Source organism: Heterodontus francisci, chromosome 28 (genome assembly GCF_036365525.1).
Source record: "Heterodontus francisci isolate sHetFra1 chromosome 28, sHetFra1.hap1, whole genome shotgun sequence".
In the NCBI taxonomy this organism is placed as follows: domain Eukaryota; kingdom Metazoa; phylum Chordata; class Chondrichthyes; order Heterodontiformes; family Heterodontidae; genus Heterodontus; species Heterodontus francisci.
Window position 1 is genome coordinate 21511046 of NC_090398.1, and position 26864 is coordinate 21537909.

Here is a 26864-nt window from a genome sequence, read left to right on the forward strand (position 1 = left end):
ACTTCTGCAATCCCACCACTGACTTCCTGAGCTGCCTAGTATTGACAGAAACTCTGCACTCGTGTTCAAGGTCTGCACTGACTGCTGCTGGAGTGTACAGAGTGTGAAGAAGGGAGTTTGGTAAGTGACAGGATTTTAAGGGCTAATCTCTCTGAAGTCTAATTTTTGTTTTGTTTACATTTAGCAGTTAACTAAAGTTACTGTTTCGAGGTAAGTTAAGTCTCTAAAAGTTTTAAACAGGGGTATACAAGCTCTCAGAGTAGCTGTGGCTAGTTCATTAGGTAGCTACCTTAAACTGGTTTCAGAGCTGACTTATTGTTTTCAGAGAGTATAAATACAGGGGTCTCTGAGTGCTGCTGGACTGCACAGAGTGTGAAGAAGGGAGATTAATAAGTGAGGAAGTTTGGTCAGGAATGGAACTGTAAATTAATTAAGAAAAATAAATTTAATTTCATTAACACAATATAGATGGCAGGATAGGTGATGTATCGCAGCTGCAGTCTGTGGCAGCTCCTTGATGCCACGGCAATCCATGGCAACCACGTCTGTGGTAAGTGCCTGTGGCTTGAGGAGCTTCGGCTCAGAGTAGATGAGCTGAAGACGAAGCTGCAGACATTGCGATGCATCAGGGAGGGGAAAAGTTATCTGGACACTTTGTTCCAGAAGGCAGTCACACCCGTTAGGATAGGGTAATGGTTTTGGTCAGGAACAGGAGGGTGTGACAGCGAGTCAGGCTGGTAAGGTGGTGGCGAAGGTGGGAGTGGAGGAGCTACAGCCCTTGCAATTGAGCAACAAGTTTGAGGTTCTTGCAGCTTGTATGGACAAGAGCGAGGGCTGTAGTGTGGATGAGCAGACTGACCATGGCCCCATGGTACAGCAAGCAGTTCAAGCAGATGTATTGCATCTGTCTTCACCATAGGGGATACAGGTAACATCCCAGAAATAGCTGTAAATCAGGAAATGGAAGGGAGGGAAATTAAAGAATAATTGCAATCACCAGGGAAGTGGTACTGAGCAAATTGTGGGGTCTGCGGGCTGACAAGTCCCCGGGCCTGATGGACTTCATTCTAGGGTCTTAGAAGAAGTGGCTAGTGAGATAGTTGATGCATTGGTTCCAATTTTCCAAAATTCTCTAGATTCAGCAAAGGTTCCATTAGACTGGAAAATAGCCAATGTAATTCCTTTATTCAAAAAGGGAGGGAGACAGAAAGCAGGAAACTACCCACCAGTTCGCTTAACATCTGCCATCAGGAAAATGTTAGAAGCTATTATTAAAGGCACTTAGACAAATTCAAGGTAATCAGGCTGAATCAACAAGGTTTTGTGAAAGGGATTTGTTAAGGTGCTACATCAAAGGTTATTGCGGAAAATAAAAGCTCATGGTGCAGGTGGTGACATGTTGGCATGGATGGAAGACTGGCTAGCTAACAGGAAACAGAGAGTATGCAGAAATGGGCCATTTTCTGGTTGGCAAGATGTAACTAGTGGTGTGCCACAGGGTTCAGTGCTGGGGTCTCAACTTTTCACAATTTATATAAATTACTTGGATGACGGGACCAGAGGTATGGTTGCTAAATTTGCTGAGGTCAAAAAGATAAGTAGGAAAGTAAGTTGTGAAGAGGCCATAAGGAGGTTACAAAGGGATATCGATAGGTTAAGTGAGTGGGCAAAGATCTGGCAAACGGGGTATAATGTGGGAAAATGTGAAATTGTCCATTCTGGCAGGAAGAATAAAAAAGAAACATATTATCTAAATGGTGAGAGATTGCAGAGCTCTGAGATGCAGAGGGATCTAAGTGTTCTAGTGCATGAATTGCAAAAGCTTAGTATTCAGGTACAGCACGTAATTAGGAAAGCTAATAGAATGGTCTAGTTTATTGTGAGGGGAATTGAATACAAAAGTAGGGAGGTTATGCTTCAGTTATGCAGGGCATTGTTGAGTCCACATCTAGAATACTGTGCACAGTATTAGTCTCCTTATTTAAGGAAGGATGTAAATGTGTTGGAGGCAGTTCAGAGGAGGTTTACTGGATTGCCACCTGGAATGAGTGGGTTGTCTTATGAGGAAAGGTTGGACAGACTGGGCATATTTTCACTGGAGTTTAGAAGAGTGAGGGGGACTTGATTGAAGTATATAAGATCCTGAATAGTTTTGAAAAGGTTGATGTGAAAAGTATGTTTCCTCTTGTGGTTGTGTCCAGAACTCGGGGACACTGTTTTAAAATTAGGAGTCGCCCTTTTAGGAAAGAGGTGAGGAGAAAATTTTCCCTCAGAGGGTTGTGTGACTTTAAAACTCTGTTTCAGAAGTTGGTGGAGCTGGGGTCATTGAATATTTTTAGCGGAGGTATATAGATTCTTGTTTGGCAAGGGAATCAAAGATGGGAGTGTGGAATTTGAAATACAAACAGATCAGCCATGATCTTATTGAATGGCAGAGCAGGCTTGAGGGGCCAAATGGCCTACTTCTGCTAAAACTTATGTTCGTAGGTATTGGTCTTACTTAAGGAAGGATGTAAATGTTCAAGGAAGCAGTTCAAAGAAGGTTTACTAGACTAATACCTGGAATGGGCGAGTCCTCTAATGATGAAAGGTTGGACAGGCTAGGCTTGTATCGCTGAAGTTTAGAACAGTAACAGGTCACTTGATTGAAACATATAAGATTCTGAGGGGTCTTGACTTGGTCATAGAGTTATACAGCACAGAAACAGGCCCTGCGGCCCATTGTGTCTGTGCCGGCCATCAAGCACCTAACTATTCTAATCCCATTTTCCAGCACTTGGGGGGGAGTGGGGGGCGCCCCAGTGTTAAACAGACCATCCTTGGTCACTGTCTGAGCGAACACTTCCCACAGAATGGCTAGAGCCACAGGGGAATGGATTTACCACAGGAACCCATGGAACATCATCTCCCTGGGAGAAGACAGCTTTAAATGGAAAGGGGAATGAATTAATGCAGAACGATTCAGAATCAGGTTCAGAAACTACATTCACATTATCTTGAACCAACGGGGCTTTCTGTCTCTGCACTGTCTTCATAAATTCATTTACCGTCAATTCCTGCTTTACTTTGTACAAATCAGAGTGTGATCATTTCAGCTGATCCTTGTTTGTAGGATTTGTGTCTGAGTTTCACCCTCTGATGTAAGGTCGTTTCTGTTATGAGATTGGTTTGTATCTGAAGAACTTTAAGAAAAAAAGCTTGCGTATCTTATAAAAATGAATTGAACCGGTTTGACAAATCCTCACCCAGTTCAGCTGTAAAGAATGTTTAAGGCTAGTTAGAAATATTTTTCTCACTTCCTATTCAGTAAGTTCAGTAAAACAGACACAAGGTTAAACACCAATTGTTACATCTGTATCTTGAACATTGTTTGTATTTCAAATTCCACACTCCCATCTTTGATTCCCTTGCCTAACAAGAATCTATATACCTCCGCCTAAAAATATTCAATAACCCCAGCTCCATCAACTTTTGATACAGAGTTTTAAAGTCACACAACCCTCTGAGGGAAAATTTTCTCCTCACCTCTTTCCTAAAAGGGCAACTCCTAATTTTAAAACAACGTATGTCAGCCAAGAGCGACGTCTCAATTCATTCCATCTTCGCTGCCTCCGGAGAATACTTGGTATCAGGTGGCAGGACCGCATCTCCAACACAGAAGTCCTCGAGGCGGCCAACATCCCCAGCTTATACACACTACTGAGTCAGCGGCGCTTGAGATGGCTTGGCCATGTGAGCCGCATGGAAGATGGCAGGATCCCCAAAGACACATTGTACAGCGAGCTCGCCACTGGTATCAGACCCACCGGCCGTCCATGTCTCCGTTTTAAAGACGTCTGCAAACGCGACATGAAGTCCTGTGACATTGATCACAAGTCGTGGGAGTCAGTTGCCAGCGTTCGCCAGAGCTGGCGGGCAGCCATAAAGGTGGGGCTAAAGTGTGGCGAGTCGAAGAGACTTAGCAGTTGGCAGGAAATAAGACAGAGGCGCAAGGGGAGAGCCAACTGTGTAACAGCCCCGACAAACAAATTTTTCTGCAGCACCTGTGGAAGAGTCTGTCACTCCAGAATTGGCCTATATAGCCACTCCAGGTGCTGCTCCACAAACCACTGACCACCTCCAGGCACTTACCCATTGTCTCTCAAGACAAGGAGGCCAAAGATCTTGAACATGATGAAAAGTCACACTGATTAGCTGATGTTTGAAGTTTTAGTCAAACACCCGAGAGCTCTTTCATTACCTGAATTGCTCAGTATTAAGTGGGGTAAGTTCATGGGTGCGGTTAAACCCTGTGGGCCGACTCCGCCAGAGGTCCGGAACCTGCTTTCCTGTAACTTCAAAACTGAAATCTTCCCCAAAAGATGCAGTATGTATTGTGGTAAATATCCACAGTGAGGAAGAGAAGTCCAGGGCCCACCCCTGTCACAGCTCCCTAGGATGGTCTAACACTCTGATTATCTCACACCATCCCTCTTCAAAATGAAAGGAGGGTGCAGAACAACAGTGGCCTGATCAGAGGACCCTCATTGTTAAACAGACCACCCTCAGTAACTGTCTGAGTTCACACTGAGCGACTGGATATAGCCATGAGGAAAAGCAATGGCCACAGCAGCCCATACAACATAATCTCACTGGGAGAAATTATTTTTCAAAAGGAAGATTAAAGACAGACATGGAACACAGGCCCAGAAACTATATTAACCTTACCTTGATCCACAGATTCTCCGTTTCCATGGGGAGCCTCCCAGTTCCGTCCTTGTAAACCTGTTGCCCCCAATCCCGAGGTTGTTCCTGGTTTTCTTTCAGCAAATCATCGTTTGGTAATTGGATCTGATGCTTCTGTCCTCTGACTGGAAGCTGCTGTTTAAAATAAATACAAGTCGAACTGGTTTAACAACTGTTTTAACTATGAACAAAGTTAGTCATAAACATTTCAGATTTCCAGCACCCGCAGTATTTTGATTTTAATTCTTTATTACTGTCTCACGGCCCATTCAATAGAAATGAATCATTCCCTTTCTGTCTGAAACTGTATTCAATGCTCCACCAATTCCCTGATGTTTGGCCTTTCAGACCAACACCTAACAGTCAATGTCTGATGTTTCAATGTGGTGAGAACTTGCCACCTCGAAAGATCAACACTTTAACCATTTAACTGCTGAATGAAAGTGTTGTTGAACGAGGAGGAAGTGATTTTGCCATGGTTACTCCTATTATGTTCAGGATGGTATTCACTCCAGCTGTCTGTTGCCCCTTCACCTGGTGCTAACTGATCTACATTGGGTCCCAGCTTGGCAACGCCTCGATTTTAACATTTTTATTTCTCATGTTCAATTCCCTCCATGGTCAGGATGTTATTCACTCCAGCTGTCTGTTGATCTTTCACTGATTTATAATCATCTTGAAAAGAATAAGTTCATTAGCGATAGTCAGCACGGTTTTGTGAAGTGTAGGTCGTGCCTCACAAACCTTATTGAGTTCTTCGAGAAGGTGACCAAACAGGTGGATGAGGGTAAAGCAGTGGATGTGGTGTATAATAATTTCAGTAAGGCGTTTGATAAGGTTCCCCATGGTAGGCTATTGCAGAAAATACGGAAGTATGGGGTTGAAGGTGATTTAGAGCTTTGGATCAGAAATTGGCTAGCTGAAAGAAGACAGAGGGTGGTGGTTGATGGCAAATGTTCATCCTGGAGTTTAGTTACTAGTGGTGTACAGCAAGGATCTGTTTTGGGGCCACTGCTGTTTGTCATTTTTATAAATGACCTGGAAGAGGGTGTAGAAGGGTGGGTTAGTAAATTTGCTGATGACACGAAGGTCGGTGGAGTTGTGGATAGTGCCAAAGGATGTTGTAGGGTACAGAGGGACATAGATAGGCTGCAGAGCTGGGCTGAGAGATAGCAAATGGAGTTTAATGTGGAAAAGTGTGAGGTGATTCACTTTGGAAGGAGTAACAGGAATGCAGAGTACTGGGTTAATGGGAAGATTCTTGGTAGTGTAGATGAACAGAGAGATCTTGGTGTCTAGGTACATAAATCCCTGAAAGTTGCCACCCAGGTTAATAGGGCTGTTAAGAAGGCATATGGTGTGTTAGCTTTTATTAGTAGGGGGATCGAGTTTCGGAGCCACGAGGTCATGCTGCAGCTGTACAAAACTCTGGTGAGGCCGCACCTGGAGTATTGCGTGCAGTTCTGGTCACTGCATTATAGGAAGGATGTGGAAGCTTTGGAAAGGGTGCAGAGGAGATTTAATAGGATGTTGCCTGGTATGGAGGGAAGGTCTTACGAGGAAAGGCTGAGGGACTTGAGGTTGTTTTCGTTGGAGAGGAGGAGGAGGAGAGGTGACTTAATAGAGACATATAAGATAATCAGAGGGTTAGATAGGGTGGATAGTGAGTCTTTTTCCTCGGATGGTGAAGGCAAACACGAGGGGACATAGCTTTAAGTTGAGGGGTGATAGATATAGGACAGATATTAGAGGTAGTTTCTTTACTCCGAGAGTAGTAGGGGCGTGGAACGCCCTGCCTGCAACAGTAGTAGACTCGCCAACTTTAAGGGCATTTAAGTGGTCATTGGATAGACATATGGATGAAAATGGAATAGTGTAGGTCAGATGGTTTCACAGGTCGGCGCATCATCGAGGGCCGAAGGGCCTGTACTGCGCTGTAATGTTCTAATCTAAATTCTAATCTAATCTGATCTACATTGGGTCCCAGCCTGGCAATACCTCGATTTTAACATTTTTATTTCTCCTGTTCAATTCCCTCATGGTCTCACTCCTCTCTACCTCTGTAACTTCCTCCAGCCCTGTAAACCTTGAAGATCTCTGTGCTCCTGCAATTCTGGCCTCTTCCACACTCCCAATTTCCTTCATCCCTAAAATAAAACCAATATACTGCGGTTGCTGAAAATCTGAAATAAAAACAAGAAACGCTGGAAATACTCAGCAGGTCTGGCAGCATCTGTGCAGAGAGAAGTAGAGTTCACGTTTCATCTCAGTGACTCTTCTTAGGTCACTGATCTAAAACGTTAACTCTGCTTCTGTCTCCACAGATGCTGCCAGATCTGCTGAGTATTTCCAGCGTTTCATGTTTTCCTTCATCCATACATTGATAACCAAGCCTTGAGCTGCCCGAAGTTCTGGAATTTTCTCTTCAAGCCTAACACGCTTAAGATGATTTAAAAACCCATCACTTTGACTAAGCATTTGCTGAAATGAGAGGTGAGTTGCTGCAGCGCTTCTTGTATATGGTACACACTGCTGTCACTGTGTGTGGTGGTGGAGGCAGTGAATGTTAAAGGTACTGGATGTGGTGCTGATCAAACCGGCTGCTTTGTCCTGAATGGTGTCGAGCGTCTTGAGTGTTGTTGGAGCTGCACCCATCCAGGCAGGTGGAGAGTATTCCATCACACTCCTGATGGTGGACAGGCTTTGGGGAGTCAGGAGGTGAGTTCCTCACTGCAGAATTCCCAGCCTCTGACTTGCTGTTGCACCCACAATATTTATATGACTTCAATTTTAATCAGACTCCTTGATGCCGCACTCTGAACAAAGCTGTCTTGATGTCAAGGCCAGTCACTGTCATCACACATCTGGAATTCAGCTCTTTGTCCATGTTTGGACCAAGTTTGAATCTGAATGTTCCTCCAGGAACCCAAACTGAGCATCACTGAGCAGGTTATTGGTGAACAAGTTCCACTTGATAGCAATGTCAAGGACAACTTCATCACTTTGCTGATGTTGGCAATAGACTGCAGGGGCTGCACTGAGTTCCAGGCCTTTTCCCCCTCCTTCCACAGAGTTCCAGGCCTTCTCCCCCCTCCCCCACCCCCAACACTGAGTTCCAGGCCTTCTCCCCCTCCCTTCTCCCCCTATCCCCACTGAGTTCCAGGCCTTCTTCCCCTCCCACTGAGTTCCAGGTCTTCTCTCCCTCCCCCCACAGAGTTCCAGGCCTTCTCCCCCCCAACTCCCCCCACCCCCCCACCCCACACTGAGTTCCAGGCCTTCTCCCCCTCCCTTCTCCCCCTATCCCCACTGAGTTCCAGGCCTTCTTCCCCTCCCCTCACACTGAGTTCCAGGCCTTCTCCCCCTCCCCCCCCACACTGAGTTCCAGGCCTTCTCCCCCTCCCCCCACACTGAGTTCCAGGCTTTCTCCCCCTCCCCCCACACTGAGTTCCAGGCCTTCTCCCCCTCCCCCCACACTGAGTTCCAGGCCTTCTTCCCACCCCATCCATCCTCTTCCCCCCTCCCCTCCCCATGCCCCCCTCCCCCACTCCCTACTCCCCCCTCGCCCTCCCCTCTCACTCCTCCCCCAACACCCATCCCCTCCCCCTCCCTTCCTCCCCTCCCACCCCTCCCTATTCCACTTCCCCTCCCTACCTCTTCCCATTCTCAACCCCTCCTCACCTTCCCCCTTTCCCTCTCCCCTTCCCCCTCTCCACTCCCTGCTCCCCCCTTCCTCCCATTCCCACATGCCCTCTTCCCCTCCCTCTCCCCCCTCACCCTTCCCTACCCTCTTCCCCTTCCCTCCCAAACCCTCCCCCCGTGCCCCCTCCCATCCCTTCACCCCCGTGCCCCCCTCCCCCCACCGTGTTACACTCATTATATCTTGCCAAGCAGAAAATTACCCATTTTTGCCTACTCTCTGTTGCCTGTTAGCTAACCAATCTTCTATCAGGATATTACTCAGAAAGAAATATCAGTCTGGGTAAATCTGAACATGAGGGAAGAATATTAAATTAGATCACCGATTTATCCAGGAAATAGACTGGGTTAACCAGTTATATCATCATAGCTCAGTCCCTTCAACTCCGGTACTAACCTAAACAATTTCACCCAGACTTGCTGAAGAGTCAGTAGAGTCAGAGTTATACAGCACAGAAACAGGCCCTTCGTCCATCATGTCGGTGCCAGCCATCAAGCACCTTTCCATTCTAATCCCATTTTCCAGCACTTGGCCTGCAGCCTTGTATGCAATGGCCTTTCAAGAGCTCATCTAAATACTTCTGAAATGTTGTGAGGGTTCCTTCAGCACCCCCTCAGGCAGTGTGTTCCAGATTCCAACCACCCTCTGGGTGAAAAATATTTTCCTCAAATCCCCTCTTAACCTCCTGTTCCTTACCTTAAATCCTTGCCCCCTGGTTATTGACCCCTCCAATAAGGGAAAAAGTCTCTTCCTATCTACCCTATCAGTGGCCCTCACAATTTTGTATACCTCAATCAAGTCCCCCCCACAGCCTTCTATGCTCTAAGGAAAACTACCCCAGTCTATCCAATCTCTTTTCATAGCTGAAATGCTCCAGCCCAGGCAACATCCTGGTGAATCTCCTCTGCACCCTCTCCAGTGCAATCACATCTTCCTTTAGTGTGGTGACCAGAACTGTACACAGTACTCCAGCTGTGGCCTCACCAGCGTTTTATAGAGCTCCATCATAACCTCTCTGCTCTTATATTCTATGCCTCCGCTAAGAAAGGCAAGTATCCCATATGCCTTCCTAACCACCTATTCTGCGTGTGCTGCTGCCTTCAGTGATCTATGGACAAGCACACCAAGGTCCCTCTGACCCTCTGTACTTCCTAGAGTCCTTCCATCCATTCTATATTCCCTTGCCTTGTTAGTCCTCCCAAAATGCATCGCCTCACACTTCTCAGGATTACATTCCATTTGCCACTGCTCTGACCATCATACCAGACCATCTATATTGTCCTGTAATCTAAGCCTTTCCTCCTCACTATTTACGATACCACCAATTTTCGTGTCATCTGAAAACTTACTGATCATACCTCCTATATTCACATCTAAATCATTAATGTACACTACAAACAGCAAGGGTCCCTTGACCATAACCCTCTGCCTCCTGCCACTAAGCCAATTTTGGATCCAATTTGCCAAAATGACCTGGATCCCATGGGCTCTTACCTTCTTAACCAATCTCCCATGTGGTACCTTATCAAAAGCCTTACTGAAGTCCATGTAGACAACATGAACTGCTTTACCCTCATCTACACATCTAGTCACCTCCTCAAAAAATTCAATCAAATTTGTTAGACACGATCTCCCCTGACAAAGCCATGCTGAATAACCTTGATGAATCCATGCCTCACCAAGTAGAGATTAATCCTGTCCCTCAGAATCTTTTCCAGTAGTTTCCCTACCACTGATGTTAGACTCACCGGCCTCTAATTACCTAGTTTATCCCTATTACCCTTCTTGAATAATGGTACCACATTTGCTGTCCTCCAGTCCTCTGGTACCACTCCTGTGGCCAGAGAGGATTTGAAAATTTTTGTCAGAGCCCCTGCTATCTCCTCCCTTGCCTCATGTAACAGCCTGGGATATATCTCATCTGGGCCTGGGGATATATCCACTTTTAAGCCAGCTAAAACCACTCATATCTCCTCCCTTTCAATGCTAATTTGTTAAAGTATATCTCAATTCCCACTCCCTGACCTCTACACCTACATCGTCCTTCTCCATAGTGAACACCAATCATTTAAAACTTCACCTACATCCTCTGGCTCCACACACAGATTGCCACTTTGGTCCCTAATGGGCCCTACTCTTTCCCTGGTTATCCTCTTGCCCTTAATATACTTGTAAAACGCCTTGGGATTTTCCTTTATTTTGCTTGCCAGTGTTTTTTCATGCCCACTCTTCGCTCTCCTAATTACTTTAAGCACCTCCCTACACTTTCTCTACTCCTCTCGTGCCTCTGCTGTTTGCAGCCCTCTGAATCTGTCATAAGCATCCTTTTTTTTTCTAATCCAATCCTCTATATCTCTTGACATCCAGGGTTCCCTGGACTTATTGGTCCTACCCTTCACCTTTACGGGAACATCCTGGCCCTGACCTCCCACTATTTCCTTTTTGAATGAATCCCACTGGTCTGATGTAGACTTTCCTACAAGTAGCTGATCCCAGCCCACTTTGGCCAGATCCTGTTTTATCATATTGAAATCGGCTTTCCCCCAATTCAGTACCTTTATTTCCGGTCCATCTTTGTCCTTTTCCGTAACGACCTTAAATCTTAGAGTTATGATCACTATCCCCGAAATGCTTCCCCACTGACACTACTCCCACTTGTCCCGCTTCATTCCCGAGGATTAGATCCGGTACCACCCCTTCTCTTGTAGGACCTTCTACATGCTGGCTCAAAAAGCTCTCCTATATGCACTTTAAGAATTCGGCCCCTTTTTAAGCCTTTTGCACGAAGACTATCCCAGTTAATTTTGGGAAAGTTGAAATCCCCAACTATTATTACCCTAGTATGTTCTTCCTGGAACAGACATCCAAAACTGAATACATTGAGTTCTAACTAACTTAATTGCAATGGGCCTTTGAGAATATTTTTGTAGGATCTGAATCTATTCTTTAATGATTTCTGTTTTGAGAGTCGAAATCATAGAACCATCGAAAAATTACAGCACAGAAGGAGGCCATTCAGCCTGTCCGTGCCGGCTGAACAAACTAGCCACCCAATCTAATCCCACCTTCTAGCACCTGGTCCTTGGCCTTGCAGGTTACAGCACTTCAGGGACATGTCCAGGCAACTTTTAAATGAGTTGAGGGTTTCTGCCTCCACCACCATTCATGGCAGTGAATTGCAGACACGCACCATCCTCATGTCCCCTCGAATCACCTTAAATCTGTGCCCACTGGTAATTGACCTCTTCACTAGGGAAAACAGGTCCTTCCTATCTACTCTATCTAGGCCCCTCATAATTTTGTACACCTCACTTTGACAATCTCCCAGTAATTCCCTACTCACCCTGTATTCTAATCTGTAACTTTTCAATCCAAAGTGTATTGTCTCACATTGTTCGACATGAAGTTACTTCCACAATCCCACCACTGTCATCCTGAGCTGCCTGTCTGCGTGGGTTTTCTCCGGGTGCTCCGGTTTCCTCCCACATGCCAAAGACTTGCAGGTTGATAGGTAAATTGGCCATTATAAATTTCCCCTAGTATAGGTAGGTGGTAGGGAAATATAGGGACAGGTGGTGATGTGATAGGAATATGGGATTAATGTAGGATTAGTATAAATGGGTGGTTGATGGTCGGCACAGACTCGGTGGGCCGAAGGGCCTGTTTCAGTGCTGTATCTCTAAATAAAAATAAAAATAGGATTGACAGAAACTCTGCACACTTGTGTCTGTGGTTAATCGTGATCAACCTCTTTCAAAAATGAGAGCGATGATGGAGAACAGGAGCAGATTCAGCTGGGGAGGGGGGTCCCATTGTTAAACAGACCATCCTTGATCACTGTCTGAGTGAACACTTCCCACAGAATGGCTACAGCTACGGGGCAATGGATTTACCACAGGAACCCATGGAATATCATCTCCCTGGGAGAAGACAGCTTTAAATGGGAAGGGGAAAGAATTAATGCGGAACGATTCAGAATCAGGTTCGGAAACTATTTTGAACCAACGGGGCTTTCTGTCTCTGCGCTGTCTTCATAAATTCATTTACCGTCAATTCCAGGTTTACTTTGTACAAATCAGAGTGTGAATCATTTCAGTTGATCCTTGTTTGTAGGATTTGTGCCTGAGTTTCACCTCTGGGGCAGCATAGTGGCGCAGTGGTTAGCACCGCAGCCTCACAGCTCCAGCGACCTGGGTTCAATTCCGGGTACTGCCTGTGTGGAGTTTGCAAGTTCTCCCTGTGTCTGCGTGGATTTCCTCCGGGTGCTCTGGTTTCCTCCCACATGCCAAAGACTTGCAGGTTGATAGGTAAATTGGCCATTATAAATTGCCCCTAGCATAGGTAGGTGGTAGGGAAACATAGGGACAGGTGGGGATGTGGCAGGAATATGGAATTAGTTTAGGATTAGTATAAATGGGTGGTTGATGGTCGGCACAGACTCAGTGGGCCGAAGTGGCTGTTTCAGTGCTGCATCTCGAAACTAAACTAAACTAAACTGGTGTAAGGTTGTTTCTGCTATGAGATTGGTTTGTATCTGAAGAACTTTAAGAAAAAATCTGCCATTTCTTATAAAAATGAATTGAACCGGTTTGACAAGTCCTCACCCAGTTCAGCTGCAAAGAATGTTTAAGGCTGGTTAGAAATGTTTCTTTCTCACTTCCTATTCAGTAAGTTCAGTTAAAGAAGGTTAAACACCAATTGTTACATCTGCATCTTGAACATGATGAAAAGTCACACTGATTAGCTGATGTTTGAAGTTTTAGTCAAACACCCGAGAGCTCTTTCATTACCTGAGTTGCTCAGTATTGAGTGGGGTAAGTGCATGGGTGTGGTTAAACCCTGTGGGCCGACTCCGCCAGAGGTCCTGAACCTGCTTTCCTGTAACTTCAAAACTGAAATCTTCCCCCAAAGATGCAGTATGTATTGTGGTAAACATCCACAGTGAGGAAGAGAAGTCCAGGGCCCACCCCTGTCACAGCTACCTAGGATGGTCTAACACTCTGATTATCTCACACCATCCCTCTTCAAAATGAAAGGAGGGTGCAGAACAACAGCGGCCTGATCTGAGGACCCTCATTGTTAAACAGACCACCCTCAGTAACTGTCTGAGTTCACACTGAGCGACATGAGGAAAAGGAATGGCCACAACCTCCCATACAACATAATCTCACTGGGAGAAATTATCTTTCAAAAGGAAGATTAAAGACAGACATGGAACACAGGCTCAGAAACTATATTAACCTTACCTTGATCCACAGATTCTCCGTTTCCACGGGCAGCCTCCCAGTTCCGTCCTTGTAAACCTGTTGCCACCAATCCCGAGGTTGTTCCTGGTTTTCTTTCAGCAAATCATCATTTGGTAATTGGATCTGATGCTTCTGTCCTCTGACTGGAAGCTGCTGTTTAAAATAAAACAAGTCGAACCGGTTAAACAACTCTTTCAACCGTGAACAAAGTTAGTCATAAACATTTCAGATTTCCAGCACCCGCAGTATTTTGATTTTAATTCTTTATTAAATACTGTCTCACGGCCCATTCAATAGAAATGAATCATTCCCTTTCTGTCTGAAACTGTATTCAATGCTCCACCAATTCCCTGATGTTTGGCCTTTCAGACCAACACCTAACAGTCAATGTCTGATGTTTCAATGTGGTGAGAACTTGCCACCTCGAAAGATCAACACTTTAACCATTTAACTGCTGAATGAAAGTGCTGTTGAACGAGGAGGAAGTGATTTTGCCATGGTTACTCCTATTATGTTCAGGATGGTATTCACTCCAGCTGTCTGTTGCCCCTTCACCTGGTGCTCACCGATCTACATTGGGTCCCAGCTTGGCAACGCCTCGATTTTAACATTTTTATTTCTCGTGTTCAATTCCCTCCATGGTCTCACCCCTCTCTATCTCTGTAACCTCAGTGCTCAAATGGGGCAGCACAGTGGTTCGCACCGCAGCCTCACAGCTCCAGTGACCCGGGTTTGGTTCTGGGTACTGCCCGTGTGGAGTTTGCAAGTTCTCCCTGTGACCGTGTGGGTTGCTGCCGGGTGCTCTGGTTTCCTCCCACAGCCAAAAACTTGCAAGTTGATAGGTAAATTGGTCTTTGTAAATTGCCCCTCGTGTAGGTAGGTGGTAGGAGAATTGTGGGGATGTGGTGGGGAATATGGGATTAATGTAGGATTAGTATAAATGGGTGGTTGATGGTTGGCACAGACTCGGTGGGCTGAAGGGCCTGTTTCAGTGCTGTATCACTCTATGACTCCTCCAGCCCTGTAAACCTCCAAGATCTCTGTGCTCCTCCAATTCTGGCCTCTTCTACACCCCAATTTCCTTTGTCCCTACATTAGTATCCAAGCCTTGAGCTGTCTAGGCCCTAAGCTCCAGAATTTGCTCTCAAAGCCAAACAGCTCCCCCTCCCTCTACGCTTCAGATGATTTTAAAAATCACCATTTTAACCAAGCATTTACTCAAAAGAGATGTGAGTTGCTGCAGTGCATCTTGTAGATGGTACACACTGCTGCCACTGTGAGTCGGTGATGGAGGGAGTGAATGTTGAGGGTGGTAGATGGGGTACTGATGAAGCCGGCTGCTTTGCCCTGGATGAGTGTGGTTGGAGCTGCACCCATCCAGGCACGTGTCAGCTGCCAACTCCAGTTCCTGCCCACGGGAACTGCAACTGATGAATTGCAACCAGGGGCTGAAATGTGTCTCCGGGTGACATCACAAAGGAAGCCAGGAGACAATCACACAGCAGCCAGCCCAAGCCCCGCCCAGTCACGGTATTACAGGGTCACATGACCAGGCTCTGCTCTTGGTGCAGTCTCACTGGACTGGAGGGCAGGTTGTAGAATCAGCCCAAAAGATGGCGTTTTCTGTGACCCCCAGGTCCTCTCTAACAATGACTCGAGTGTGCCGCACAGCCTCAAAAAACCCACATACGCTGAATGTGTGGTATTCAAACAATCTATATAGTCTCGGAATGGGACTTTCTCTTACCTTTATCCCCAGTTGATCTATGACAGCTCTTTGAATGGGAAGGGTTCTCTCTGGTTGGTGCTCTCACAATCCTGTGCTGTTTCACCTGCTGTTGTTCCTCAGTCTACAATCCCTGTTTACTTCCAGCTGTGGACCTTTCTCATCACTCCGTCATTCACCAGGAGATCTAATTATGGCAGGACAGAAAATGAGAATAATACTGATGGTCTCAAGATAAATGTAATGTACACTTGTTCTTTAATGTTTAATAATAAAAGGTAACAAACTTAAATAAAATATCTCACTGAATAAACACACTATTGAGGAGCTCTGCTCCTACATTCCATCTTTCTTTACAGTCACAGCCACCACGTGATAGTTTTATTCCTCAATCCCCAGTTAGAGACAGTTTATTCACCATGTCTCAATCTTCAGTCCCCGGTTAGAGACAGTTTATTCACCATGTCTCAATCTTCAGTCCCCGGTTAGAGACAGTTCATTCTCCATGTCTCCACCTTCAGTCCCCGGTTAGAGACAGTTCATTCTCCATGTCTCCACCTTCAGTCCCCGGTTGGAGACAGTTTATTCTCCATGTCTCCACCTTCAGTCCCCAGTTAGAGACAGTTCATTCTCCATGTCTCCACCTTCAGTCCCCGGTTAGAGACAGTTCATTCTCCATGTCTCCACCTTCAGTCCCCGGTTAGAGACAGTTCATTCTCCATGTCTCCGTCTTCAATCCCCGGTTAGAGACAGTTCATTCTCCATGTCTCCGTCTTCAGTCCCCGGTTAGAGACAGTTCATTCTCCATGTCTCTGTCTTCAGTCCCCGGTTAGAGACAGTTTATTCTCTATGTCTCCACCTTCAATCCCCGGTTAGAGACAGTTCATTCTCCATGTCTCCACCTTCAGTCCCCGGTTAGAGACAGTTCATTCTCCATGTCTCCACCTTCAGTCCCCGGTTAGAGACAGTTTATTCTCTATGTCTCCACCTTCAATCCCCAGTTAGAGACAGTTCCTTCTCCATGTCTCCACCTTCAGTCCCCGGTTAGAGACAGTTCATTCTCCATGTCTCCACCTTCAGTCCCCAGTCAGGGACAGTTTATTCTCTATGTCTCCACCTTCAATCCCCAGTTAGAGACAGTTCCTTCTCCATGTCTCCACCTTCAGTCCCCGGTTAGAGACAGTTCATTCTCCATGTCTCCACCTTCAATCCCCAGTCAGGGACAGTTTATTCTCCATGTCTCGATATTCAGTCCCTGTTTGGAGACAGTTTATTCTCCATGTCTCGATATTCAGTCCCTGTTTAGAGACAGTTTATTCTCCATGTCTCGATATTCAGTCCCTGTTTAGAGACAGTTTATTCTCCATGTCTTGCCTGTTTTGGGATCAGATTGGCTATTTTTGAATCAGTGGACATTCCATTACATTTTCTGGCTGAACTCTAATCAGGGACCAGACTCCCAGTTTCCATTTGTATTTTAGTGGAACCATGAACAAACAGGGAGGGTTGATAGGAAAATATCATCAGTAACACGGTTCTACCTACAAAAGGCAGCTGTATTGTCACAACACTGTGACTGGAAGTGTAACTATAGTAGTCAGTTCACTTCACTTAGTATTCACATAACACAGCATGGGGCTGATATATCAGCAGAACAAGATATTTCTGCTGCTCTGCTCCTTTTTAGTGTGGACACTCTGCTGAATAAGTGTTGTTGACTGGGTTTCTAACAGCCTTGCGTTGGTACTGGACGACTCTGAGACTGCATGTGCTTCCAGTTAGGTACAAACTCCAAAGTGGGGCTGTTAAGGAATGTTTGTAACTATAAGTGAGACATCTTAATAGGAATATTTAACAATCAAAATAGTTATTTACAGTACCTCAATGTGGAAATTCACAGGAGTTTTCACAATTTATGTACATAACTGGATAATATTTGACAACTCATTTACATATTGTTACGAAGAAGGGTCACTGACCTGAAACGTTAACTCTGCTTCTCTGTCCACAGATGCTGCCAGACCTGCTGACTATTACCAGCATTCCTTGTTATCCCTCTGACCCTCTGTACTTCCTAGAGTCCTAACATCCATTGTATATTCCGTTGCCTTGTTAGTCCTCCCAAAATGCATCAGCTCACACAGAAACAGATTATGATTGAATTTTTCCTCCCTTGAACCATGACTTGTAAAAGACCGCAATCCCACTGTTGTTAAAGTTAAAACAAAGCAGTAGGGTTTCTTAACACAGTCTTAAACTTAGGAAGGGGTTAACTTCCCAACACATGCTCACGAACATATAATGAAAGGTAAAGACATAAAAAGGGCAAGGACATTTGCTAAATAGAAAAAAAATCTTAACTGCAAACAAACATAGATTGCTGTTGAAACTAGAATCCTTTTTTTAATTATCAGAAAGTCCAAAACTGGAGTTAACAGACTGGAAATGTCGAGTTGGGTACAAGTCACTGGAAAAACCTCTTTTTTTTTTAGAACATTACAGCGCAGTACAGGCCTTTTGGCCCTCGATGTTGCGCCGACCTGTGAAACCATCTGACCTACATTATTCCATTTTCATCCATATGTCTATCCAATGGCCACTTAAATGCCCTTAAAGTTGGCGAGTCTACTACTGTTGCAGGCAGGGTGTTCCACGCCCCTACTACTCTCTGAGTAAAGAAACTACCTCTGACATTTGTCCTATATCTATCACCCCTCAACTTAAAGCTATGTCCCCTCGTGTTTGCCATCACCATCCGAGGAAAAAGGCTCTCACTATCCACTGTGTCCAACCCTCTGATTATCTTATATGTCTCTATTAAGTCACCTCTCCTCCTCCTTCTCTCCAACGAAAACAACCTCAAGTCCCTCAGCCTTTCCTCGTAAGACCTTCCCTCCATACCAGGCAACATCCTAGTAAATCTCCTCTGCACCCTTTCCAAAGCTTCCACATCCTTCCTATAATGCGGTGACCAGAACTGTACGCAATACTCCAGGTGCGGTCTCACCAGAGTTTTGTACAGCTGCATCATGACCTCGTGGCTCCGAAACTCGATCCCCCTACTAATAAAAGCTAACACACCATATGCCTTCTTAACAGCCCTATTAACCTGGGTAGCAACCTTCAGGGATTTATGCACCTGGACACCAAGATCTCTCTGTTCATCTACACTACCAAGAATCTTCCCATTAGCCCAGTACTCTGCATTCCTGTTACTACTTCCAAAGTGGATCACCTCGCACTTTTCCACATTAAACTCCATTTGCCATCTCTCAGCCCAGCTCTGCAGCCTATCTATGTCCCTCTGTACCCTACAACATCCTTCGGCACTATCCTTCTTACACTTCTTACACTTTCTTCCTCTTGCACTTTCAGAGATAAATTGAGGCAGCTTAATTTCTGATGCAACCTTTTCTAATGGAGAGAAAACTGGCAGAGAGCAGATTTTCTTGCCATTTTGCAGACTGCACCTTCTTTTTAATTTTCTTGCAGGGAGGCCTCAGAGAAGTTAGATGCAGCTTCAAGACAGCTGTGGCTTTTGAATGAGCTGTTCCCTCAACTGCTACTGTTTCAAATCCAGGCAGACTGAAAAGGATGACTTCTGGGCCATGTGACTGGACCACTTCAAGTGGCTGTCCCACCTCCTCCATTTTAACAAGTGGAACACAGAAGTAAAAACTTAACATGCTGTGTATAGTGGCAGTTGACAATAACACCCAAGTGCACAAAAACACAATGTATAGTTGGTTCTCATCTGTTCATGACAATGTCTGTAATAGTAAATATTTAGGCTTGAGAAAATCAGAGTCAGTAACTTAATAATTTAAAGCAGAATGTGTAATTAAATACAGATTGCGCTTATTTTTAGGATAAATCAAATCACTATCGATGAAAACAGAAACAGTTCTTAAAGAATTGGAGTTTGAGGATTTATTGGGGTGACTTTCCAGACACAATAGGTGAGATTAGGAGAATTGGAGTTTGAGTATGTATCAGGGTTGCTGTCCTGACAAAATAGGTGAGATTGGGGGAGAATTGGAGTTTGAGGATTGAACAAAGTCTTTAAAAAGCACATCATCCCTTCAGTATTTGGGTGTTTATTTAAATAGGTCCATTTTGATCAATTCGTTACTGATCAACGTTGAACTATTTGGAGATAAAAGGCAGGATCTGAAGAGAATAACAATTTCTGTCCACAGTGAAAAGGCCGGGCAGTGGGACGAGGTGATTTGTTCTTGCAGAGAACAAGCACGATCAGGACGGGCCGAATGGCCTCTGCTGTCACCATTCTCTGATTCAGATGAAAGGTCACAGACCTGAAAGGTGAACTCTGTTTCCCTCTCCACAGATGCTGACAGACCAGATGCTGTGTATTTCCAGCACTTTCTGTTTTTATTTCAGATTTCCAGTATTTTCCGTTTTATTTATTTTCCCAAAACAGAAATTTAACGAAAACTGCGCGCGACCCAGGCTGGGGGAAGGGGGAGGGGTGCTGGAGCGGAGCATGCGCAATACCGCCACCGAACGCTGCATAAATTAATGACACTCAATCTGTCCGCTCCTCCCACTGGTCGCGGATGCACAGATTGACAACCACATCTGCCGATAGAACAGGCCGGGGGCAATCCCAGCTCCGCCCCATTCCGGCAACAGGGTCGCTCGCGGTCACGTGGCTCGGCCAGAAAACTGACTCCGTGTCAGGCAGCAATAGTCTGAGTCCTCTCCCCAGTGCGCATGACCACTTTTTGATTGATGCGCGCGAGAAACAATCGGAGGGGAGGCGGGGCTGTTTATATTGCGCCTGCGCCTGCGCCGGACTGGCCAATGATCGGCGGGATTTGCTGCTGAGACTCAGTTTAAGAGGAAGGGTCACCGGCCTGAGATAACAAGGTAAGAGAGTAAATAGTGAGAATGAGACTGGGAGAGTCTGATCACCCAGTACAATTATCCAGCATGAAGACCTGCAATGGAAGGGCAAGTGGCAGCAATTTCTCTCTCATGACAGGATGGGGAACAAGAGGGCGCAGATTTAAAATAATTGACCAAAGAAGCAGAAGCGACTTTGAGGAAAAGCATCTTCAGAGAGCGAGTGGTTCAGGTCTGGAATGTAATGTCTGAGAGTTTAGTGGAGGCAGGTTCAATGGAGACATTCAAAAGGGAATTAGACTCTGATCTGAAAAGGAAGAATGTGCAGGATTTGCGGGCGGGAGATTGGCACCAGGTGAATTGCTCATTCGGAGAGCTGGTACAGACAGGACGGGCCGAATGGCCTCCTTCTGCTCTGTAACAATTCTGTGATTGTGATTCTGTGAAAATACACAGTCACAAGTGAATCTTCTGTGTATTTTAGATTAAAGGGATTTGATCTCTGAGTTAGTCTGCCCGGCAGGTGTACACTAACTCCCAGCCCCCAAAACCAATGGGGAAAGAAATGACCTTTGTGGTCCCCATAATGTTATACTGTGTGTTAATGTAGTACTAGACAGTGTTACTGAATTCAGATATATTTCATATCCAACTATCAGAATAAATGATTTTATAATGCTGAACTGGATGCTGTGTTGTATTTCAGTTATTTCCCCTCAGCAAATCTATTTCTGGATTTCAAAATTTGCAGTTAAATCACTGTCATTCAAATATAAACATGAAGATATGGAAAGCTTATTTTAATAAAAATTTGTAAAAATGAACAAAATAATCACTTGGAATTATTTTCAGAAGAAAGATTCTTGTTGATCACCCAGTTCAGCTTGGCTGAGAGTTTTTTAAAAAATTAAACTGAGAACAGTGTTTGTCCGGATACATTCTCTATTCATTTCTGTGCTCGTTCAACACAATCACCTGATTATTCTGGGGATCTTTTATGTAGGGGAGGTGGTGGCGTAGTGGACGAGTAACCCAGAGACCCAGGGTATTGCTCTGGGGACATGGGTTCGAATCCCACCACAGCAGAAGGTGTAATTTGAATTCAATCAATAAATCTGGAATTTAAAAAAAAGCCAGTCAAATGATGGCCATGAAACCATTGTCGATTGTTGTAAAAACCCATCTGGTTCACGAATGCCCTTCAGGGAAGGAAATTTGCTCTCCGTACCTGGTCTGGCCTACGTGTGACTCCAGACCCACAGCAATGTGGTTAACTCTTAAATGCCCTCTGAAATGGCCGAGCAAGCCACTCAGTTGCACCTAGCCGCTACGAAGTCAATAAAAAGGAATGAAACCGGACAGACCGCCTGGCATCGATCTAGGCACTGGAAACGACAACGGCAAACCCAGCCATGTCAACCCTGCAAAGTCCTCCTTACGAACATCTGGGAGCTTGTGCCAAAGTTGGGAGAGCTGTCCCACAGACTAGTCAAGCAACAGCCTGACATAGTCATACTCATGGAATCAGACCTGACAGACAATGTCCCAGAGACTGCCATCACCTTCCTCGGGTATGTCCTGTCCCACTGGCAGGACAGATCCATCAGAGGAGGCAGCACAGTAGTATACAGTAGGGAGGGAGTTGCCCTGGGAGTCCTCAACATCGACTCTGGACCCCATGAAGTCTCATGGCATCAGGTCAAACATGGGCAAGGTAACGTCTTACTGATTACCACCTACCGCCCTCCCTCAGCTGATGAGTCAGTCCTCCTCCATGTTGAACAGCACTTGGAGGAAGCACTAAGGGTGGCAAGGGCACAGAAGATACTCTGGGTGGAGGACTTCAATGTCCATCACCAAGAGTGGCTCAGTAGCACCACGATTGACTGAGCTGGCCGAGTCCTAAAGGACATAGCTGCTAGACTGGGTATGCAGCAGGTGGTGAGGGAACCAACAAGAGGGGAAAACATACTTGACTTCGGCCTCACCAATCTGCCTGCCGCAGATGCATCTGTCCATGACAGTATTGGGAGGAGTGACCACCGCACAGTCCTTGTGGAGACGAAGTCCCGCCTTCACATTGAGGATACCCTCCTTTGTGTTGTGTGGCACTATCACCGTGCTGAATGGGATAGATTTCGAACAGATCTAGCAATGCAAAACTGGGCATCCATGAGGCGCTGTGGGCCATCAGCAGCAGCAGAACTGTATTCAACTACGATCTGTAACCTCATGGCCCAGCATATCCCCTACCCCATCATTACCTTCAAGCCAGGAGACCAATCCTGGTTCAATGAAGAGTGCAGGAGGGCATGCCAGGAGCAGCACCAGGCATACCTCAAAATGAGGTGTCAACCTGGTGAAGCTACAACCCAGGACTATCTGCGTGCCAAACTGCGTAAGCAGCATGCGATAGACAGAGCTAAGCGATCCCATAACCAACAGATCAGATCTAAGCTCTGCAGTCCTGCCACATCCAGCTGTGAATGGTGGTGGACAATTAAACTTAACTGGAGGCGGTGGCTCCACAAATATCCCCATCCTCAATGATGGGGGAGCCCAACACATCTGTGCAAAAGATAAGGCTGAAGCATTTGCAACAATCTTCAGCCAGAAGTGCCAAGTTGATGAACTATCTCGGCCTCCTCCTGAAGTTCCCAGCATCACAGATGCCAGACTTCAGCCAATTCGATTCACTCCGCGTGATATCAGGAAATGACTGAAGGCACTGGATACTGCAAAGGCTATGGGCCCTGACAATATTCTGGCAATAGTACTGAACACCTGTGCTCCAGAACTTGCTGCGCCCCTAGCCAAGCTGTTCCAGTACAGCTACAACACTGGCATCTACCCTGCAATGTGGAAAATTGCTCAAGTATGTCCTGTTCGCAAAAAGCAGGACAAATCCAACCTGGCCAATTACCGCCCCATCAGCCAACTCTCTATCATCAATAAAGTGATGGAAGGTGTCATTTACAGTGCCATCAAGCGGCACTTGCTTATCAATAACCTGCTTAGTGACGCTCAGTTTGGGTTCTGCCAGGGCCACTCAGCTCCTGACCTCGTTACAGTCTTGGTTCAAACATGGACAAAAGAGCTGAACTCAAGAGGTGAGGTGAGAGTGACTGCCCTTGACATCAAGGCAGCATTTGACCGAGTATGGCATCAAGGAGCCCTAGCAAAACTGAGGTCAATGGGAATCGGGGGTAAACCCTCTGCTGGCTGGAGTCACACCTAGCGCAAAGGAAGATGGTTGTGGTTGTTGGAGGTCAATCATCTGAGCTCCAGGACATCAATGCAGGAGTTCCTCAGGGTAGCATCCTTGGCCCAACCATCTTCAGCTGCTTCATCAATGACCTTCCGTCAATCATCAGGTCAGAAGTGGGGATGTTCGCTGATGTTTGCACAATGTACAGCACCAGTCGTGACTCCTCAGGTACTGAAGCAGTCTGTGTAGAAATGCAGCAATACCTGGACAACATCCAGGCTTGGGCTGATTAGTAGCAAGTAACATTCGCGCCAAACAAGTGCCAGGCAATGACCATCTCTAACAAGAGAGAATCTAACCATCTCCCCTTGACATTCAATGGCATTACCATCGCTAAATCCCCCACTATCAACATCCTAGGGGCTGCCATTGACCAGAAACTGAACTGGAGTAGCCATATAAATACCGTGGCTACAACAGCAGGTCAGAGGCTAGGAATCCTGAGGCGAGTAACTCACCTCCTGACTCCCCAAAGCCTGTCCACCATCGACAAGGCACAAGTCAGGAGTGTGATGGACTACTCTCCACTTGCCTGGATGGGTGCAGCTCCAGCAACACTCAAGAAGCTCAACACCATCCAGGACAAAGCAGCCCCTTGATTGGCACCCCATCTACAAACATTCACTCCCTTCACCACCGACGCACAGTGGCAGCAGTGTGTACCATCTACAAGATGCACTGCAGCAATGCACCAAGGCTCCTTAGACAGCACCTTCCAAACCCACGACCTCTACCAACCAGAAAGACAAGGGCAGCAGATGCATGGGAACACCACCACCTGCAAGTTCCCCTCCAAGTCACACACCATCCTGACTTGGAACTATATCGCCATTCCTTCACTGTCGCTGGGTCAAAATCCTGGAACTTCCTTCCTAACAGCACTGTGGGTGTACCTAACCCACATGGACTACAGCAGTTCAAGAAGGCAGCTCACCATTACCTTCTCAAGGGCAATTAGGGATGGGCAATAAATGCTGGCCTGGCCAGTGACGCCCACATCCCATGAATGAATTTTAAAAAACCTGCTTTTAGCAGAACTTAAAAATGCACCATGTTTCGGCGCTTTAAACACGTCCTGGAGTTTCACAAAATGTTTATCCAAATTTGGTATTTTGGATGTATGGCGAACCTGATTATATTTTGCAATCAAATTAGTATTTTAGCAGTAATTTAAATGGTCACTGATGTTAGGACCAGGTGAGAAAGGTGTCGAGGGGTCTTTTACTATCTTCACCTGGTCTTATTGTTACAGGGATTAATTTTAAACACACTTTGTTTTACGCTCCCCCTTTGGTGAATCCTTGTTCACAACTTTCCAATTATAAGGCAAAGAAGTTACCACACCAGGTTTTCTTGTGTTCAAAGAAGAAAAGTGAAATGTATTAAACCTTAAACTTAGACTCTAACACAGTTAATGCCTACGGATATACCACGCACCCATACTGGCATGTACATGTGATACACACATGCAAATAGTGACAGAAAAGAGCAGAAGAAAAATAAAATGGAGAAGTTTGAGGCAATCTCTAAAGAGGGTTTTTGTTACTGTGCTTCGAGCTCGCTGTCTTCTTTGGCCTCCTTATCTCGAGAGACAATGGGTAAGCGCCTGGAGGTGGTCAGTGGTGTGTGGCACAGTGCCTGGAGTGGCTATAAAGGCCAATTCTAGAGTGACAGGCTCTTCCACAGGTGCTGCAGCAAAATTGGTTTGTCGGGGCTGTTACACAGTTGGCTCTCCCCTTGCGCTTTTGTCTTTTTTCCTGCCAACTGCGAAGTCTCTTCGACTCGCCACACTTTAGCCCCGCCTTTATGACTGCCCGCCAGCTCTGGCGAATGCTGGCAACTGACTCCCACGACTTGTGATCAATGTCACAGGACTTCATGTCGCGTTTGCAGACGTCTTTGAAGCAGAGACATGGACGGCCGGTAGGTCTGATACTTGTGGCGAGCTTGCTGTACAATGTGTCTTTGGGGATCCTGCCATCTTCCATGTGGCTCACATGGCCAAACCATCTCAAGCACCGCTGACTCAGGAGTGTGTATAAGCTGGGGATGTTGGTCGCCTCGAGGACTTCTGTGTTGGAGATACGGTCCTGCCACCTGATGCCAAGTATTCGCCAGAGGCAGCGAAGATGGAATGAATTGAGACGTCGCTCTTGGCTGACATACGTTGTCTAGGCCTCGCTGCCATACAGCAAGGTACTGAAGACACAGGCATGATACACTCGGACTTTTGTGTTCCGTGTCAGTATGCCATTTTCCCACACTCTCTTGGCCAGTCTGAACATAGCGGAGGAAGCCTTTCCCATGCGCTTGTTGATTTTCTGCATCTAGAGACAGGTTACTGGTGATACTTGAGCCTAGGTGTGGAAGTGAGCAGAACGACATGGCACTATGCTAGATGGGAAATATAGCCAAGTTAGGAGTAGTCACTTTGCTGAGCTCTGATGAAATGATTTAAATCTTGAGAAACTGCAATGAAATAGTTAAAAGTAAAGGCTGAGAGTGTGAGATCGTATAAACTTACAGGCACTGGTAATTGCAAGGACATTTGTTCATTCATGACTTGATTGTGTGACTCCTTGTGGTTTGGAACAAATGGATTCCTGTGAGAGATGCTGGCCATCCCTGTGTGAGTGATGATAAGGAATGAAAGGCCCCACTATCACTGTATACTGTTGCTGCTTGGTGTTACTTCATGATGTGACTTGATAGAGATTACAGGATCCCAGGACTTATGACAATTGTGGGAAGCAAAAGCAGTATCTGTGGGAATCAAAATCAGTATCTTGTTTCTAACTCCTCTTCCTTTGCTAATTGTCTTAATGTCTGTTTTCTTTTAATCTTGCTGGTACAAAACAATATTTTATTAGTAACAAATATGTATTGAGAATGGAGTGTATTGTAACCTCAGTAACAGATGTACTGCATGTCACCACGTGGGTGAAGTCGAATTGTACCGCACTGATTGGTTAAACAAGGATGGAGAGCATGAATCTTAATGTATAAACAGTCGTACCTGTATCACAAACTTCACTTACTCTGGGGGGGGACCCGACAGACTCTGGTGGAGTCAGTGCCGCTGTTCTCAGAGTAAGTCCGCTGGCTACTGCGCAAATAAAGTAATTGATTTTACCTACACATCCGACTCGGTATACTTACTGAACCAGACTGAAGGCAAAAAGAACTCAGATTTACATAGGTAGGTGAACTCTTGAACCACTTCCAGAGCGTGGTCGCCAATATTGATGGATGGAGCATTTCTGACGTCCTGCCCATGATGTTCGTTTTCTTGAGGCTGATGGTTAGGCCAAATTCATTGCAGGCAGCCGCAAACCT

General features: G+C 45.8%; 2 protein-coding genes across 6 annotated transcripts in view; one reads left to right on the forward strand and one right to left on the reverse strand.

Moving 5' to 3' along the window:
- The window catches only part of LOC137385129 (NACHT, LRR and PYD domains-containing protein 3-like), a 95284-nt gene extending 75297 nt beyond the window's left edge, over positions 1–19987 (reverse strand). For 3 of the 5 annotated variants that reach the window (XM_068059943.1, XM_068059942.1, XM_068059944.1), the window contains exons 1-5: positions 19711–19987; positions 17374–17600; positions 15416–15581; positions 13669–13821; positions 4708–4860 (exon numbers count right to left, since the gene is read on the reverse strand). The gene's annotated coding sequence lies outside the window, so the exon portion shown is untranslated. Of the gene's footprint in view, positions 1–4707; positions 4861–13668; positions 13822–13951; positions 13987–15415; positions 15582–17373; positions 17601–19710 lie in introns of those variants that run through there. The other 2 variants (XM_068059946.1, XM_068059945.1) reach the window with 2 other exon arrangements.
- A 273-nt stretch (positions 19988–20260) lies between these two features.
- LOC137385125 (NACHT, LRR and PYD domains-containing protein 3-like) overlaps positions 20261–26864 on the forward strand; it is a 118004-nt gene continuing 111400 nt past the window's right edge. The window contains exon 1 of the mRNA XM_068059935.1: positions 20261–20284. The gene's annotated coding sequence lies outside the window, so the exon portion shown is untranslated. The remainder of the gene's footprint in view (positions 20285–26864) is intronic.